A 17,566-nucleotide genomic window follows, 5' to 3' on the forward strand; every position below is an offset into this window, starting at 1 on the left:
GAAGCCCGTGCGCCAAAACTACTGAAGCCTGCATGCCTAGAGCCTATGCTCCTCAACAAGAGAAGCCACTGCAATGAGAAGCCTGCGCACCACAATGAAGGGTAGCCCTCGCTCACCACAGCTAGAGAAAGCCCACATGCAGCAACAAAGACCCAACACAGCCAAAAAATAATTAAGTAATTAATTTTTCTAAAAAAGACTAAAAAAAAGATCCAAGGAAACAGCAATACTCTACAAAAGAAAGCATGTCTTCAGCGGAGGAGAATAACTCCTAAGAAGCCAAGAGTGGCCCAGAAGTATCAAAGAAAGCTACCAGGTCTGAGGGGCCAAATGGATAGGAATAAGCCCAGAGATTAACCCACGTGCATACAGTCACCTAATTTATGACAAAGGAGGCAAGAACATACAATGGGGAAAAGACAGCCTCTTCAGTAAGTGGTGCTGGAGAAATCTGGAGAGCTACATGTAAAAGAACGAATTTAGAACACTACCTAACACCATACACAGAAATAAACTCAAAATGGATTAAAGACCTAAATGTAAGATGAGACACTATAAAACTCTTAGAGGAAAACATAGGAAAAACACTCTTTGACATAAACCACAGCAAGATCTTTTTTGACCCACCTCCTAGAGTAACAGAAATAAAAACAAAGATAAACAAATGGAACTTAATTAAACTTAAAAGCTTTTGCACAGCAAAGGAAACCATAAACAAGACAAAAAGACAACCCTCAGAATGGGAGAAAATATTTGCAAATGAAACAACAGACAAAGGATTAATCTCCAAAATATACAAACAGCTCATGGAGCTCAATATCAAAAAAACAAACAATCCAATTAAAAAATGGGCGGAAGACCTAAATACACATTTCACCAAGAAAGATATACAGATGGCCAAGAGGCACATGAAAAGATGCTGAACATCACTAATTATTAGAGAAATGCAAATCAAAACTACAATGAGAGATCACCTCAAACTGGTCAGAATGGCCATTATCAAAATCTCTAGAAACAATAAATGCTGGAAAGGGTGTGGTGAAAAGGGAACCCTCCTGCACTGTTGGTGGGAATGTAAGTTGATACAACCACTATAGAAAACAGTATGGAGGTTCTCTAAAAAACTAAAACTAGAACTACCATATGACCCAGCAATCCCACTACTGGGCATGTAGCCTGAGAAAAGCATAATTCAAAACCAGACATGTACCACAGTGTTCACTGCAGCACTATTTACAATAGCCAGGACATGGAATCAACCTAAATGTCCGTTGACAGATGAATGGATAAAGAAGATGTGCCACATATATACAATGGAATATTACTCAGCCATAAAAAGAAATGAAATTGAGTTATTTGTAGTGAGGTGGATGGACCTAGAGTCTGTCATAAAGAGTGAAGTAAGTCAGAAAGAGAAAAACAAATACTGTATGCTAACGCATATATATGGAATCTAAAAAAAATGGTACTGATGAACCTAGTGGCAGGGCAGGAATAAAGATGTAGACATAGAGAATGGACTTGAGGACACAGGTTGGGAGGGGGAAGCTAGGGCAAAGTGAGAGTAGCATCGACATAGATACACTACCGAATGTAAAATAGTTGGCCAGTGGGAAGCAGGAGCATAACACAGGGAGACCAGCTTGGTGCTTTGCGATGACCTAGAGGGGTGGGATAGGGAGGGTGGGAGGGAGGCTTAAGAGGGAGGGGATATGGAGACATATGTATGCATATGGCTGATTCGCTTTGTTGTACAACAGAAACTAACACAGTATCATGAAGCAATTATACTCCAATAAAGATCTATTTTTTAAAAAAAAAAAAAAAGAATGTCTCCACAGCAGACTGCACAGAATGACAACAAGGGACCAGACAGAGGGATGGATGTTTCAGAGGATGCTTGTGAGGACACATGACATCAGGAGCAGATGGGACCTCAGCTGTTAAGTTTAGGCACAAGCCTAGGGGTAAAAGATGGAAATCCTGAATTGGCTGCGATTAAATATCTCCCACTTATGTGGATAGAGACCCAAAATAATAGTTATGGTTACAAAAAAATAAAGGTATTTATTATATACATCTCTTTTTGTGAGCTGAGATGTGAAACTGAGACTCCTGACTGCATTCTATGTGTCGGGACAAGCAGCTCACATTCGAAGTTAGCAAATTGGAAGCGGGCAGATAAGAAGCAACAGTTCCTACAGGACTGTTGGAGTCTGTTTTGGACCCTAATTACAGCATATGGACAGAGCCTTGCTACGAATCTCACAGAAAGTCATGGAGGCATGGCTGAAATCCAAATATAATGTGTTTTGACTACAGTTAATGGATATCTTTTACATTTCCTTCTTTCTGGGGTTGTCAGTGATGCTCTTTAATGCAGAAGCTACACTTGGCTTGTCTAACACACCTCCAGTTTCCCTCACTTGTACGCCACCCCTAGGAAACTTTTTCAAGCTCATCATGGAATCTGAAGTTGGATCCCAGGAAAATGTCTGCCTCCGGTTGCTGGTCCTCCTCTGGTCTTCCTTTCTCCCAGGTAATATGGAAGGAACAGGCATCTGTGAACAAGAGACCCAGTGCTGGAGATTCTAGGCCTTATGGATTGCTCTGAAAGCCCTCTTAAACTATCAGGAAAGCATATTTCTCTTAGGAGTGCGATTCTCAAGATCCCCATGGAATATGAGTACATTCTAGACCTGAGGGTAGCAGATCATGAGTGTAAAAAACTTCTTAACAGGAAATAGTACAGAGAGATTGCAACAAAGATCCAAAAGACTTTGTATCTTTCTTCTTGTAGTGCCTGTTTCCGTCACCTGACTCTCCCTCCCCCCCCGCAAAAAAATAGTTTTCCAGGAACAGAGTTATAGATACAGAGAATAAACAGGTGGTTGCCAGAGGAGATGAGGTGGGGGAAAGAAATAAATAGGTGAGAGAGATTAAGAGGTGTGGACTTCCAGCTGCAAAATAAATGAGTCATGGGTATGAAGTGTACAGTTCGGGGAATATAGTCAATAACTATGTAATATGTTTATCTGGTGACAGGTGATAACTAGACGTGTAGTGGTGATCATTTTGAAATGTATAGAAATATTGAATCACTATGTTGTGCAACAGGAACTAACATAGTGCTGTAGGTCAAGTACACTTCAAAAACAAACAAACTCATAGAAAAAGAGATCGGATTTGTGGTACCCAGAGGCAGAGGGTGGGAGGAGGGGGAATTGGATGAAGGCAGTCAAAAGGCACAAACTTCCAGGTATGAGATAAATAAAATCTGCTTTCACCTTCTGAGAGGGTCCACATTCTGTCCATGGAATGTGTATCTCTCTAAATAAACTTGCTTTCACTTAAAAAAAAAAAAAGATAATTAATACTAGGGAGCTTCCCTGGTGGCACAGTGATTAAGAATCTGCTTGCCAATGCAGGGGACACGGGTTTGAGCCCTGGTCCGGGAAGATACCACATGCCACGGAGCAACTAAGCCCGTGCACCACAACTACTGAGCCTGCGCTCTAGAACCTGTGAACCACAACTACCAAACCCGCATGCCACAACTACTGAGCCTGTGTGCCACAACTACTGAAGCCCGCACGCCTAGAGCCCGTACTCCGCAACAAGAGAAGCCACTGCAATGAGAAGCCTGCTAGCCGCAACTAGAGAAAGCCCACGCACAGAAACGAAGACCAACCCAGTGCAGCCAAAAATAAAATAAATAAATAAATTTATTTAAAAAAATAATAATAAATAAGTACTAGGGATGTAATGTACAACATGGTAAATATAATGAACGTTGCTATGAGTTCTATATGAAAGTTGAGAGTAAACCCTAAGAGTTCTCATCACAAGGAAAACTATTTTTTTCTGCTTCTTTAATTTTGTATCTATGTGAGATGATGGGTGTTCACCAAACACTGTGATAATTATTTCACAGTGTATGTAACTCAAATCATTATGTATGTAGGCAAATCACCTTAAGCTTACACAGTGCTGTATGTCAATTATATCGCAATAAAACTGGATGAAAAAAAAGTTTTGTAAGTTATTTCATTAATTTCCCAATGCTAACTTTTTATGAAATCTTATAAGCACTTCTATAACATGCTGGGGAGGTACATAAATTTAAATTTAATTAAATGGATCTAGGAAAAAGGAAAAGAATGGGGGGATGTGGTGACTAGAGAAGTCCCTGGGCATCTAGGGGGACACAAATTCAATAGGGGTCCAGCCAAGTGAAGGGCAGAAGAGCTCCTAGGACATCTGCACACCCTGGTGCTGAACAGACTAAATCATGTTCTTCACACAGATCTTCTAAGCCCCTCCCCACATTACTGTCTCTTACCCCATTTTTCAAAATTGTGGTAAGTTACTGTATCAGTCAGTGTTCTCCAGGGAAACAGAACCGATAGGATGTATATATAGATAAAGAAATTTATTTTAAGGAATTGGCTCACATCATTGTGGAGGCTTGCCAGTCCAAACTCTGCAGAGTGGGCCGGCAGGTTGGAGACCAAGAGAAAAGTTGATGTTGCAGCTTGAGTTCAAAGGCAGTCTGCTGGCAGGATCTCCTCTTCTTCTGGGGACCTCTGTCTTTTGTCTCTTCAACCCTTCAACTGATTAGATGAGGCTCACCCACAGTACGGAGAGTAATCTGCTACTCAAAGGCTACTGATTTACATGTTAATATCATCTAAAAATATTTTCACAGGGACATTTAGGCTTATATTTGACCAAATATCTGGACACTGTGGCCTAGCCAGGTTAACACAGGAAATGAATCATCCTGTGATGGTTACCTTTTTACTGCTCTTCTTTTATTGCCAGACTCTTCAAGATCACCTGTTTATGGGATGGCCACTGGTCATGCTAGAGGTGACTACTGTTGCCACTTAATACAAGTGGCTTGATTGTCAGCTACACCCCTGGCTGAAGACAAAGATGTTATGTATCATAGTTCACAAGGACCATGAATGACAATGCAGTCACACCTTTGATCAAAGGACTGGGAGTAACCTTTGAGATGTCAAGAAGCCATCTGGCTGAGGGAGTGAGGAACAATTCTATTCCTACACAGAATGATCCTTCTTCAAATCTCTGCACTGGTTTCATAGAGGGAGCTCTTCTGCTAAGAGGCAGCCCACAAAGAAACTGAGGGGAGGAAATCGCTACAGCATGATGAAATAAACAGCATCCTGCCATCACTACAAAAGGATCAACAGGTGGCTCAGAAAGTTCTGCAACCCTAATCGAGTTCAGCTGGCTTGGTGCCCTTAAGAATTCACCCCAAGCTCCAACAGGTCCAGAGTGGGCATCCACTGATACCCGTTCATCTACTTCATGAGATTGCTCAAGAGTTTTAATGCCCTCAAACTCCAGTCCAGTCTACTCCTCTGTAGCTCAGGCCTGCAAACACCTGGAAGAAGGGATGAATCATTCCTTCTTCATGCTTTGGTTGCACTTATGTATGGTACTCATGACCCAAAAGTATAGTTATTATTTACAAATCTTCCTCTCCCGAGTAACTAACTGAAATCAGTCTCATTAAAATTTGTAACTCCAATACTTGGCACTTAATAGGTGCTTGGTAAACATTTGTTGGGAGAAATGGGAATGAACTATGGAAAATCAGTATCTAGAAAATGCTCTAATTTCCGTAAGCCTGCCCCAATGCCACTAAGCGCACAGCATTTTTTTATGGGCACAGAAGCCAACAAAACCACATGTTTTTGTCCTGAGTGTTTTTGTCCAATAAGAACAAACATTTCCCACTGGGAAGAAATGTAAGGCTTTGTTGTGATCTATTGTTACGGGTTTCCTGTGTACACATCAACGCTTCATGGTTTGGTTGGACCAAATCAGACTTACGTGCAAAATGACATAAGAGTACTTCCCGAGGGTGGGGTTGTGTATGCCCGACACTAACACAGTTTAAAAGCCACTCGTCAATATGAATGTATTCAGTGTAAGCTCACTCCATTCAATTTCAAGAAAATTTCAGCCGAATACCCAATAACCATAGTTTGTCAGTTGTTCTTTAAGTAAATATGGTGTTTTTTCATGGAATGAGAAAAGCAGCTAAATCAGTTCACATCGCAAGCAATCACATAAGTGCTTTTCCTCAAAAACATGTAAGTTGAGAGCATGGATCATTGGCTATTTGGGTCAGCTAAGATGACACTGTTATAGGCCCTGAGATACAATCACTAAAGTGCAACTAATCTGGTTTAACAACTAGCAGGTGGCACTTTCCATGTGCCCAACACAATGTGCGTCATCCAGCCTGTTTTCCCCTGCGTTGGCTTTTTGTTTCATTTTGTTTTACAGTGTCCTGCAGAAGTAAGCCACCCAGACGTGTACTAAAATGACAACTACTTTACAAAGAATACGTAAATGACACTACCTGCTGTGCAACAACAGAAAGAGAGCATGAGGTAAACAAGGTCCCACACAGTGCGCAAGACCGGACTGGTGCACTGGGGGATGAACTTGACTCTGCTACATCGGGTTGTTCAAGTGTCTGGTGTCAATGGCACTGCTTAAGCCTTTGCTGCTTCTGGTAGGAGAAATCTTGCTGGGCAGAAGCAAAGGAAATTTGAGAGACTAGTCTTCTTTCTTCCTTTCATTTTCTGGGCTCCAGTTTTTAACTCGCAATAACATTAAGCCTGGGTCACTTTAACCACAAAAATTACTGAGAAAGAAAGCTTGAGTGTATGATTCACTTCATTGTCGTCGACTGTGAATAGAAGGGATCTCTGAAGCACTCAGCAGGTGTGTCTGGCTCCTGGTCCTTCTTTTTTTTTTTTTTTTTTGGCGGTACGTGGTCCTCTCACTGTTGTGGCCTCTCCCGTTGCGGAGCACAGGCTCCGGACGCACAGGCTCAGTGGCCATGGCTCACAGGCCCAGCCGCTCCGCGGCATGTGGGATCTTCCCGGACCGGGGCACAAACCCATGTACCCTGCATCAGCAGGCGGACTCTCAACCACTGCGCCACCAGGGAAGCCCTCCTGGCCCTTCTTGTCACGTGTGCATTCCTTTGCAGCTGTCCCCTAACTTCTTCTCTTGAAACCCATTTTCATTCTGAAAAATGATTGAGGACCCCCAAAGAAATTTTACTGCTCTGAGCTACCTATCAATATTGACCTTATTAAAAACTAAAACTGAGGGAATTCCCCAGTGGTCCAGGGGATAGGAATCCGCGCTGTCATTGCTGAGGGCCCTGGTTCAATCCCTGATCAGGGAATTAAAATCCATAAGCGACACAGCGTGACCAAAAAGGAAAAAAAAAAATTAAAACTGAGAAAAAATTTTAAATGAATATAATTCATTTTAAAATAACAATTTAGGGCTTCCCTGTGGTGCAGTGGTTGAGAGTCCGCCTGCTGATTCAGGGGACATGGGTTCGTGCCCCGGTCCGGGAAGATCCTACATGCCGCGGAGCGGCTAGGCCCGTGAGCCATGGCCGCTGAGCCTGTGCGTCCGGAGCCTGTGCTCCGCAACAGGAGAGGCCACAACAGTGAGAAGTCCGCGTACCGCAAAAAAAAAAAAAAAAAAAAAACGAAAAAACAAAACAATTTAAAACCCAGTGTATGTTAACATAAATAATATACTTTAATGAAAAATAAGTACATATTAAAAGACAAAAATAAATTAGTGAGAAGAGTGGCATCATTTTCTGTCTCTGCAAATCTCTTAATGTCTGGCTTAATAGAAGACAGTTGGATTCTCAGATGCACTTCTGTGTTCAAGTCCTTGCAACGTATTGTTATGATTAAAGTATATGAAAAAAATTTGGCCTCAAACAGAAATGTCAGTTGAAAAAGGAAGGAGTGTTTTAATAGCTTTTTTGGGATAATTGTGGCTGTTCTTCTCAAATACTATACCCAAACTTGACAAGCTGTAGTTTCTTAAACCACATCAATGAACTTTTCGTACTCTGTTATATTAAAATCCATTGGTCCATCTTGCATTTTGAATGGATCCTCTACTTATGCATTGTAACATCATTCATCTTTTAGAAAATCTAGATCTTCCAAACATTAACACATTTAATTGTACCTTATTAGATAAGTCTCTTTGTTAACATCACCATCAATCTCATCAGAAATGTTTATAAGTATTTGGGAAACTGTCAAATTCGTGATGGCAGAAACAAGTTTTCCACAATTCTAACTTTCTTTTGAAAGCTCCATTATTATCATTGACAATAAATACTGCTAGTTGGTTTCCTGGACATTTTAGGCTCATTCCATTCATCTGCCAAAAAATTTCTGTCAAATACCTAATAACCATAGTTTTTTCTGTCAGTTGTTCCTTAAGTAAATATGGTGTTCCAGGAAAAAAACTAGTTCAGCTCACATCTCAAGCAATCACACCAATAATTTTCCTCAAGACAAAGACTGTATTTTGGAATGTAGCAAAAGTGCTCTGTGTGAACTTTCCACTTTGTCACACATAATGTTACAAAGATGTGCACTCAAAGGTCTAGATTTAACAAAATTACTTTTTATAGCTTCATCAGGACATTTTAAAGGTAGACTGTCTTGTGGTTGTTTTTTACTGCAAGTGCCTGGCAGTAAAGAATACAATGACTGCTGTGCCAGTGCCTTTGCATCAAGGTGCATTGTCAACACAGTCAAAAAAGAAAAAGGTCAAAATGTCAGTATTTCATGAAAATAGTTTGACCTGTGGAGCCCTAAAAGGGTCTAAGGGACACTCAGGGGCCTGTGGTCCACACTTTGAGAACCATTGCCTTATAGTGAGGGGAAAGATAGAATGAGACTCAAAAAGACTAGGATTTAAACCCTTAGCTAAGAAGTTCAGCTACTTATTAGCTACCTGAGCATGGGAAAGAAACTCTCTGGGTCTCAACTTTCTTACGTGTAAAATAGAAATAATAAAATAAATGGGCATGATTAGCATGTTTTAAAAATTTTATGTATAGGACCTCCCTGGTGGCGCAGTGGTTGAGAGTACACCTGCCGATGCAGGGAACACGGGTTCGTGCCCTGGTCCGGGAAGATCCCACATGCCACGGAGCGGCTGGGCCCGTGAGCCATGGCCACTGAGCCTGCGCATCTGGAGCCTGTGCTCTGCAACAGGAGAGGCCACAACAGTGAGAGGCCCACGTAACGCAAAAAAAAAAAAAAAAAAAAAAATAGAAAAAAAAGTTATATGTATAAAGTTAGTGCCTAGAATATAGACCAAACTAGGGTATGAACCAGAGATGTGTACATAAGGGAGCTCATGAATAAAGGAAAATATGGAAAACTACACTGTTCTTTACTTAACATATTCATACATTCATTCCAAAATATTTACAGAGAGCCACAGCCAGACACTGTGCTCGGTGATGGGGATACAGAAACAAATGACATGAACCCTGCTCTTAAATAGTTTACAGGGGCATTTAAATCACGCAAGATCCAACCTGATGAGTGTTATCAAAATAGGTATACACCAAGTGCCAGGGTCGAGCAGTAAAATACCTGCTTGTAATCTATGGCTGGATTTAGGAAGCCAGTTTAAAAGGAGAGACGGGCTCTTGGGGCAATCTGAGTGGAGAAGACTACAGAAAGCCTGGTTTTGACAGGGTTTACTGGTCACCAAAGTGCCTAGTGGGCTAAGAAGGAGAGGGGGAGCCCCACCATTCTGAAGTACAAACTGTGCCCTCAGATGGGGAGGAGAGTCACAGTGACAGTGCCATGAGCACCGGATTTTCGGGTCCCCACCATGGTGGTGAGAAGCAGCAGCAGCTGATACTCATACATACATCATGGGAATCTTCAGCTATAGATAAATAATGCTCAGCTGTTCTATGACTGAGGACTTTGCTTTGACAGGTGCTTGCTGTGGGTTCTGGGCCCTCGAGTTGCTGACTTTGTGTGGCCAGAAGGAGAAGACATTCATGGAGGAGGTGAGATGTGATTCATTGCAGGTTTGGGTAAGAATAAAAGGGAAAGAACAACATTTGCTTCAAGTGTCATAATTTAAGCCGTTGGTCACTGTTTCCATGGAGCTGGCTCCCCGGATGAGAGTTCTGAAGAGTTATGTCTGGGCCTGGGACACAAAAGAATGACACCTCACCTCACAGATGGAGCAGATGAAGTCATCATTGTTTTCAGACAAAGCAGACAGGACATACAGGCTACTGTTCCATCTTCATCTGAGAGAGGAAAAAGAGAGATAATGAATTACCATGGTAATGTGTCATCTTACATGTGGGCTTAAGGAATTCACTACCAGCAGTAGACATTTCAGGGCTAAGGACTACAAGACAAGAGTAACCAGCATATCTCACAAACTGGCCCTAAAACCAGTCCCGCATAGTGAAGTGACTTGAATTGCTTTAGCTACCCTAGAAACTTCTGTGGATGACTCTCTCATGACCCACCTTTATCAGTTTCTGGAAACTTTCTAAAAAGAAAATGTGCTTTCTTGCAACCAGTAGATAAATAAGTCCTGGAGATCTAATACACGATATAGAGATTGTAGACAACAAAACCGTATTAGAAACATCAAACTTGGGACTTCGCTAGTGGTCCAGTGGGTAACACTCCACCCTCCCAGTGCAGGGGGCTCAGGTTTGATTCCTGGTAGGGGATCCCGCATGCCATGCGGTATGGCCAAGGAAAAAAAAGAGAGAGAAATATCAAACTTGCTAAGAGACTGGATCATAATTACTCCCACCACCACAAAAAAAGAAATAGGTAACATTAATAGAGGTGTTAGCTAATCACATTACAATATATAAATGTATCAAATCAACACATTATACACCTTAATCTTACAAATATCACATGCCATGCCAACTATGTTTTTTTTATTTTTGGCTGCATTGGGTCTTCATTGCTGCACACGGGCTTTCTCTAGTTGCAGAGAGCGGGGGCTACTCTTCGTTGCGGTGCACAAGCTTCTCATTGCGGTGGCTTCTCTTGTTGTGGAGCAAGGGCTCTAGGCGCGCCAGGCTTCAGTAGTTGTGGCACGTGGGTTCAGTAGTTGTGGCTCTCAGGCTCTAGAGCACAAGCTCAGTAGTTGTGGCGCACAGGCATAGTTGCTCCACGGCATGTTGGGTCCTCCCAGACCAGGGCTCGAACCTGTGGCCCCTGCATTGGCAGGTGGATTCTTAACCACTGCGCCACCAGGGAAGCCCTTTTTTTTTAGGGCTTTGCCACGGGGCTTGTGGGATCATAGTTCCCCGATCAGGGATCGAACCTGGACCCACAGACGGCAGTGAAAGCACCAAGTCTTAAGCACTGGACTTCCGGGGAATTCCCTATGCATCAATTGTTTTAAAAGAACAAATCCACTGACTGCTCTAAACGGCTCATAACGATCCAATCAACAGATTTCCTGCCCTATTTTATGCTGGTGTTATTCTCAGTGTGGGGAATAATGCAGCGAACTGAACAGATGAAGTCCTGCCTTCACAGAGCTTATGTTCTCATGGGAGAGAAGACAGCTCTCAGATCTGTGACCTTAGAGCACCACATGAGGGAGTGATGTGCACCCTGAAGACATACAATTCAAGGCAAGGAGGTCCACAGTGACTGAGGGCATTATTTATATGAGTGGTCGGGGAGCGAAAATCTCTTGTTAGATGACATCTTTCCGAAACCAGAAGGACAGAATTTAGTGAGTGGTGGGTATGAAGTTTCAGGATTAGAGACCCTGTAAAACAACATCTTTTAAGAAAATGAATAAACAAAAGTGGCCTGATCAGTTATCAGTTATACAAACAGTGGCATTTCCCAATGAAAAATTTGGGCTGCAAATCAACTCTCTATTAATCTCAAATGTGACCTAAAACACTACTTAATATTTATTTCTGATCCCCAAAACAGGGTTAAATTTTGGAGAAATGAAGGATAAAATTATTATAATAATCCATTTTCTGTTAAGTTTGCATGGAAACCACTAAGAGAAAATGACTTTTAGGAAAGCCTGAGACAAATAGCTGAGCTGTCTAAAATATTTTAAAATCTCCTTGTAGTTTAATTATTCATCAAACACATGCTATACACCTACAAGTGCTAAGTACTGGGCTGGGCACCAAGGGTCCGGATTTTGAGCCACAGCCCTGTCATCTGAGATTCCACTGCCAAAAGGGATGGTAGATTGGAAACTAATTACTTACATCGCATGGCTACAACAGAACATGGTCAAGGTGCGTTAGGAATATAACATCCAGAGAAAGGAGAAACCAAGAGGCTTCTCAGCGAAACCTCCTTTACCTTTCCTTATTGCCCTACCACAACTTATTCTTTTTATGTGCCCCAGCAGCTAGCAAAATACCTGGCACACAAGAGGTACTCAACAAATATTTGCTGAACTGAACCAAACCAGGTGACACCTTGACAAAGTTCCTACCCAGGTTCTTCCTCCACCACATCCAGGGTTCTATTCTCATCTTGCCCCAGGCCTCCTCCCACACTACATTCCTTCCTTCCTTCCTTCAATAAACACGTAGGGACTTCCCTAGCGGTCCAGTGGTTAAGACTCCATGCTTCCACTGCAGGGGATGCAGGTTCGATCCCTGGTTGGGGAACTAAGATCCCTGGTTGGGGAACTAAAATCCACCATGATTAGGAAAGGGAATAAGGAGTATTGGTAGCAATTTTCAATAGGATTTTCAGGGAAGTGAGACAGAGGGAAGGGGGCAGGGCACAACCTTTAAAAGAATGACATAGTCCTTGAGGATACGACAAATCCTAGTTAGAACAGATTAGGCCCAAGATGGCAGAAGATTCGACTTCCAACAGACCTTGAGCCTCATTATATGCTCATTATAACACATTATCATATGGTAAACGAAACACTCACAGGTGCCATGACAGCTCCGAGGACAACCGTAAGAGACCAGAAAGTGGGCCTGGTATTCCTGGAAATTCACACCTCTTCCCCAAAATAGTTGGAATAATCCTCCCACTTACTAGCCTATGAAATTACCCAGCCCGTAAAAACTAACCACCCCATAATTCAGGGCCACTCTCACCTTCTGAGATGGACCACATTCTGTCTATGGAATGTGTGTCTCTCTCAATAAACTGCTTTCACTTTACTATGGCTCGTTCTTGAATTCTTTCCTGTGCGAAGCCAAGGACCCTCATTGGCGGCCTGTCCCAGGAACTCGCCCGAGACCTGGGACATAACCATCCTCTTGCACCATATTTTCCTGCAACATCTTTACAAAGGAAAAGGAGGAAGGTGGTCTTCTCTCCCTCCCCACTTTTCCTTTCGTTATAAAAATGCAGCCCACTTAATTCTTGGGGCAGAGCCCTCTTGCCTGCCCACTTGGATCCTTCACAAGCGTCCTATATTAATAAATCTACTTCTTACCTATCACTTTGCCTCTCGTTGAATTCCTTCTGTACCGAGATATAAAGAACCTGAGCTTCATTAAATCCTGAGATGAGTTGTTTGGTTTCAGTTGGAAGATTGTGGGTTCCAGTCCCAACTCAGGTGCAGTTTCACAAGGACTTACTAAGAAAGTGATATTTGAATAATAATCTGAAGGAAGTGAGGCAGTAAAACTTTGGGGATTTTTATGAGGAGAAAGTTCCAGGCAGAGGGGACAGCAAATGAAAGACCCCGAGGTGGAGGCATAACTGACATGTTAAAAGAACTACAGGGATGACAGTGTGGCTAGATTGTGTATGTGAGGGAGAGAGTATCTATAGGGAAGTCAAATGGGTAATGGCCAGATGTCTGTGTTTGTGTGTGGTGGTAGGGAGAGGGCTTGCAGGGCTTTGCCAAAAACTTGGCTTCTACTCTGTGTGTGATAAGCATCCACTGGATGATCGTGAGCAGGGGAATAACAAGATCAAAAATGTCTTAGGGAAATCATTCTGGCTGCTATCTTGGGAACAGACTGAAAGGTCAGCACATGCAGATTGTAAGGTTATTGCAAAAATCCACAGGGAAGCTGATGACAGCTTAGATCTGGAAAGTAGCAGTGGGGATGGTACCAAGAGGTTGGATTCCTAGACATCTTTTGAAGGTAGGATCAACAGAATTTGGACTGGATATGGGATATGGGAGAAACGGAGTAATCAAGGATGAGTCCAGGTTTGGGGGCTGAGCAACTAGCACAACAGAGTTGCTATTAGCTAAAAGTGGAAACACTGAACGACAACCAAGCTTGTATGGGGACGGGGAGAGCAGGAGTTCAGTTTGGACAAATTAAGCTTGAGTTTTCCTTTAGCCATCAAATTGAAGATGACAGATCTATGAATAGGAAGTTTAGAGGGCAGGTATAGGTTAAAGGCAGAAATTTGGGGTTAACAGCAAAGAGTATTTAACACCATGAGACTGGATGAGACCACTAAGGTGTAAAATAGAAAAGAGAAAGCCTGCAAGGACTGGACCCTGAGGCCCTACCCACTAAAAGTTCAGGGACGCAAGGAGGAATAAGAAAAGAAACTAAGAGGGAGTGACCAGAGAGGGCCACAGAAGAACCAAGAGAGCATGGCAGCCTCCAAAGCAAGCGACAAAAAGATGGAGTGGGTGATCAATTGAGTCAGACGCTGCAGGTAGGTCAAACATGATGAGAACTGAGGGCTCATCATCGGACTTAGCAAAATGTTACCTTTGGCCACCTTGTTACATACAGTTTTGTGAGACTTGAAGCAATAATAGCCATTCTGGAGTAAGTCAAGTAAGAATGTAATAGAGAAGTTAGTGACAACGAATACAGACAACTCTTTTGAGGTGTAAGAAGTAGAACAAAAATGGGACATGAGCTAGAGGCAGAATGGGGTCAAGAGAGTTTGGGTTTGGGTTTTATCTGAACCAGAAGTAATAGTGCATTCGTAACACTTTAAGCATGAGCCAGTAGAGAGGGAAAATTTTATGATGGACAGAGAGAGTGGACAATTGCTGGAACGATGTCATTTAGTAGGTGAGAGGATGAGATCTGGTACACAAATGGTGAACTTCATCCACAGCAGACCAAGAATGTGAGGTGAGTAGACTGAGTACCTGAAGCAGGTGGGTAGATGGGGGTGAGGAAGAGGTTGTAGAAATTCTCTTATTATTATTGCTAATCTCTCATTTCTATATAAATGGGATAAAAGTATCAATTGAATAATTTGTTGGGAGAATTAAATAAGTTAATGCATAACACATAGGAGGTGTGTAATAAATGTTAAATATTAAATACTATTACAGGTTAGTCTGGGTGATCTAATCTGCTCTCGTGATACTGAAACTGACCTCCTATCCTTTTTTTTTCTTTTTTGGTGGTACGCGGGCCTCTCACTGTCGTGGCCTCTCCTGTTGTGGAGCACAGGCTCCGGACGCGCAGGCTCAGCGGCCATGGTTCACGGGCCCAGCCGCTCCGCAGCATGTGGGATCTTCCCGGACCGGGGCACGAACCCGTGTCCCGTCCCCTGCATCGGCAGGCGGACTCTCAACCACTGCGCCACCAGGGAAGCCCTGACCGCCTATCCTTGATTCACATTTAAAATCCTGCTTCTACTGGACATCTCTCAAAATCAACAGATCTAGAACTCAACTCACTTTGTCCCTCTCAGGGCAACTACATCTCCTGCAAGCTCATCACAGCAAATGGCTCCTCCTTCTCCCAGGGCACATCAACCAGGATACCAGTTTTCTGGATCTCCTGCTTTCTCTCATACTCACGCCTGAGCCATTTGGTAAGCAGATAGGGTAGGGGGTTCCCTGGAGAAAGAGAAGCATGCATGGCTTTCTTGACATAAGAAAAGCCATTTTGGCCTAAGCCATTTTGTGATCTCAGCCCGGCCACAATGCTTACCCTTGAACAGGTCCTTGTAATGACCTTAGGGAACAAAAGAACAAACTGTTATCAGGCAAGAGAAATCACAATAGCAAAGAAAATAAAGCAGTTGTAAAGACTCCCAGTTCTGTTTCAGGGGTAAAGATTAGCCTGAAGCACTTTCTTGAGCTGTTTTGCTGAATTGAAACCCCCTTTGGGCCCTCAACCATCACATCAACTGGAACCCAAGGTAACTGACCCTCCTGACTTCAATCAACTAAAGCTTGGACTCTGTTGATCTTGGCCCCAATACAAATACAAAAATGTATTTTGTCATCCAATTGTAATTGTGTGATAAATCTGTTGGCTGTAATGTTTGAACATTTATATATGCATAGTAGCTATGGATTGTATTTTATAGTATTTGGATAATTTTTTTAAAAAACAAAGTAAAGCACCATCTACATCTCTCATTATAACCAAACCAATATTCACTGTGTAATCTTTCAAAAGTTCAGCCTCTACCAGTCATTACCCTCCTCAAAGAGCTTGCGTGCCCCTGGGTACACAAGAACAGACCCTTGAAGCCTGGCTCCTCATGCTCTGCCCCATCGGTGTCTTGTCTTATCTCCCACCACACCCTCCATGAACTTCTGCTCTGTCCATCCTGCTCTCCTCACCTTCTCCTAAACACATCTTGCTGAGTGTGTTCCTGGCACTCTGCCCGTCTTATTATGATCTAGGTATGATGCACCTTCCAAAGTCCAAGTCAATGTTAGTCTCCTCTTCCTTGATGTCAATAAAGTGATCTCTCCCTCCTGTGAGATTCGACGGAATTTATTTTACCATACTTCGTCGGAGATGTTTTTATGGACATATTGTCTTTTCCCTCTAAGTTATAAGTTCCTTGAAGTCAGGATGATATAGTACCCTTTGCCCTATATCCATAGTTTGTAGCCTAGTGTGAGTCTGATTTTGCTACATGTGATTTCCATTTGTTAGATACATAAAAGCTATGTTTAAAATGGTGTACACATGGTTCACTATAAATAACATTTCCATTACTTCAGTAATCCCCTCCATTCACATGGTTCAGTGAATAGTTTTTGGACTTCTTTTCGGGCAGGTTGGAGTATAATCAATTTTTATTAAATACCTACTCTGTGTAAGGAACTGGAAATATGAGAGTTCAAACAGCATGTTTGCCCTCATAAACTTTGCCTTCTATCAATCACCTTCACAATACTCTTATTTTTCCTAAAGAATCACAACTGTATTAGAGGAACTGGTGTTTAAATCATTAGAAGGACATGTGGACATGATAACAGTTTGGATCAAAACTAAGGGGTGAACGCTGAGTTTCATAGATCCCTAGATGCAGCAGGTTTACTCTGATAAAAGGAAGCAAAGTAGGCATTCTCTTCCCCCCTTGTTGCCTTCTGCACGTCTACACTGCGTCCCTCTAGGACCCTCTACACCGTGTGGAATAGTGCATGACCCTCTACACTATGACTGTCTACACTGTGTTGAATCTAGCAGCTCTACTGCTAAGTCAGCTCTACTGCTAAGCCCCTTCCTTTTCCTGGACATTTTATCTGTTTCCCTTCAGTTCAGTTCAGCAAACATATATTGAGCACCTACTGTATTCAAGGCATGTTGGAAAGCACTGGTTGCCTGACTTATCAGTATGTTTTCATAATATATAAAATATATGTTATATAGAACATATATAAATTTATATTTGTGTATATTTTTATAAGCAGAGTAAAATTTATTAAGAGGATTAGGTTCAAAAGTAAATATGTCAGATGAAAACCAAATAAAATAAAATAA

The 17,566-nt window shown here is 42.3% G+C and overlaps 1 long non-coding RNA gene across 1 annotated transcript in view; it reads left to right on the plus strand.

Moving 5' to 3' along the window:
• LOC309970932 overlaps positions 1 to 17,566 on the plus strand; it is a 371,169-nt gene that overhangs the window by 315,991 nt on the left and 37,612 nt on the right. The window lies entirely within an intron of this gene.

This window comes from Leucopleurus acutus (assembly GCF_964270905.1).
Source record: "Leucopleurus acutus genome assembly, chromosome: 13".
In the NCBI taxonomy this organism is placed as follows: domain Eukaryota; kingdom Metazoa; phylum Chordata; class Mammalia; order Artiodactyla; family Delphinidae; genus Leucopleurus; species Leucopleurus acutus.